This window comes from Neofelis nebulosa, chromosome 2 (genome assembly GCF_028018385.1).
Source record: "Neofelis nebulosa isolate mNeoNeb1 chromosome 2, mNeoNeb1.pri, whole genome shotgun sequence".
Lineage (NCBI taxonomy): Eukaryota > Metazoa > Chordata > Mammalia > Carnivora > Felidae > Neofelis > Neofelis nebulosa.
Genome location: NC_080783.1, coordinates 156119441 through 156121957, shown reverse-complemented (window position 1 = coordinate 156121957; position 2517 = coordinate 156119441).

Below are 2517 nucleotides of genomic sequence, written 5' to 3'. Positions count from 1 at the left end.
CAAGAAAGGCTATTTTAAATTCTGTTAGTTTCAATATGACTATATTTAACAATTTGTGACATTGTAGGCACAAAATGCTCTTGAGGTTAAGATAGTTTTTTAAGGCCGATATACAGAGAAAGCTATAAATATTTTGCATTACAGATGATATCTAAAATATGTTTCTCTACTTACTTTCAAAGCTTGTAAGTCTTTTTTGGATGAGTACATATGTATTTCTTTTCAGATAGAAAAAAATTGTTTCAACAGCTTGTGTTTAGAGCCCTGAAAGCAGTGGGTTATTTCTTCATGAATCTTCCGTCTTTTTGTAGTTGTAATAACCTCTTATTTAATTGTATTTCATGCACATTAAAAAATGCTAAGCATGAGTTATTTAAACATAAATGAAATCCAATATATTATAGAAAAAAAAATTTAACTGTCAAGACAATACTAGGGATAGAATGCTCCTGGGATATAGCAAAATAGAGTGGAAACTAATCATTCACTGAACTCAATATAATAATATGCCATTGTGATTTTGTTCACAAGCCGATATGGAGACAGATGTGAGGACCTACGTAGGAGCCTCACATTTCCAATTCTTTCCAGAAATGACTATGAGACAGCTGGAGAGATATGCTATAGCTAGAAGACATGGGAGGGATGCAGAGATGGAATTCAGACAGTATTATTTAGGCTCTGTATATTAATATGCCTTCACTTGTACCCATTGAATCATAAGGCTGGGCGAAAACACATAACTGCACTCTCTCACCCACAACAGAGATGTGTGATGCATAGGGATGTATGATGTAGACACACCTTTTGGGGGTTAACCAACTGTTCTTATCTTCTCTTAAACCAGTTTGAGTTGGTGATGGCTTGAAGCCCAACCCCTTGTTCTTTATCCATATCATTTGAAGACAGGCCAATCTGTTTTCACGAGGTGCATTAATGGAAGTATAATCCATTTTAATGCACGGCTAAAGCACATCAAGAAAAGCACATCCCCACATTCCTGTGTGTGGAGTAAAAGCTGCTCAGGGCTACCATGTCCTCAGGATGTGTGTGTGGAACCACCATTAGTATTTAATAGAAGCTGGGCATGTGCATCAAGAAGATAATATTATAGTTCCTGAGAATTGGAAAGAGCTATATAATATTAGGGTTTTCTTGTGGAATAGACATAAAAATGATTGAAATCCTGGTTTAAGAAAAAAAATGTATTCACTTTAACTGCCTTCTTTGGTGGTATTTATAGAAGCAACCTTTATTCTTCTCCAACAGTTTTCCTGTGGAAAAAATAAATGATCTCAATACAATGCAATGTAATCTATAAACCCGGTGCTTGCAGTTGTCCTGTGTAGCATTCAAGTACAAATGGCCATTTGGCTGGAATTTGAAAGGGCTAAGGTGGACTACTTAAAAATTTGCTTTCAATTGAGAACAAATTAAAAGATTCTTTTGGTGAGTCTTTATGCATATGTTTGTGCATATAGGTATGAAATGATTCCATGGCACATTAAGAGATGGAGGTAAAGCAATCAATGATCAAATTCAAATAAAGAGTTTTTTTTTTTCCCTAAGTGTCGATTTACTCCAAGAGACCGTCTTTTCAAGGTTGTTGGCTTAAAAAAACTATAACACATGTTTAAGCCTTTCTTCTTAAATTTCCTCTTTCTGGTCCTCACAAGATAAAAATAATTTATTTTTTAAAAAAACTTCCTAATAAACTGTGATTGATTAAAATGGGGAGATTTAAAAAATTCTAATTATCTTCCCACAATTATCACTAAGCTTAGTGTGATGAGGCTTCGTGGCCTCCATTACATTTTTTTAAAAAAATTTTTTAACGTTTATTTATTATTGAGAGACAAAGGGACACAGAATGTGAAGAGGGGAGGAGCAGAGAGAGGGGGACGCACAGAATCTGAAGCAGGCTCCAGGCTCTGAGCTGTCAGCACAGAGCCCGATGCGGGGCTCGAACTCACAAACCGTGAGATCATGGCCTGAGCCGAAGTTGGTCGCCTAACCAACTGAGCCACCCAGGCAGCCCTCCATTACATTTTTTAAATCTACTGTCCCAGATCCTCACATTCAAGTTCAATAAGCACTTCTTGTTTGAAGTACAACTGTATGTCCAATAGACCGTTTCTTAAATAAGATCTCTAAAAAAGAATGTTTTCCTCTTTTTCCCTCTAAGGAGGTAGTGGGTGTGGGGCCTGGGCTGGGAGGCCTTATAAGCTATAATGTCCCATTGCCTAACTGCTTATTGGATAGTTCATAACACTTAACCGAGAAGGCACAACCTTTCAGAAGTCATGTCTTTAAGAGACTCTATGCACTTTGTTAGAAGCTGTGTTGTGAAATTCAGACTTGCTTTTACTAAGGATTGTGTCTTTGCATGTTATTCTACACTGAGTTCAGGGTAATTAAATTTTTAAAATTCAATGTTCTTTCCAAACACCATATGTGCTTTTTTTTTTTTTAATTTTTTTTAATGTTTTATTTATTTTTGAGACAGAGAGAGACAGA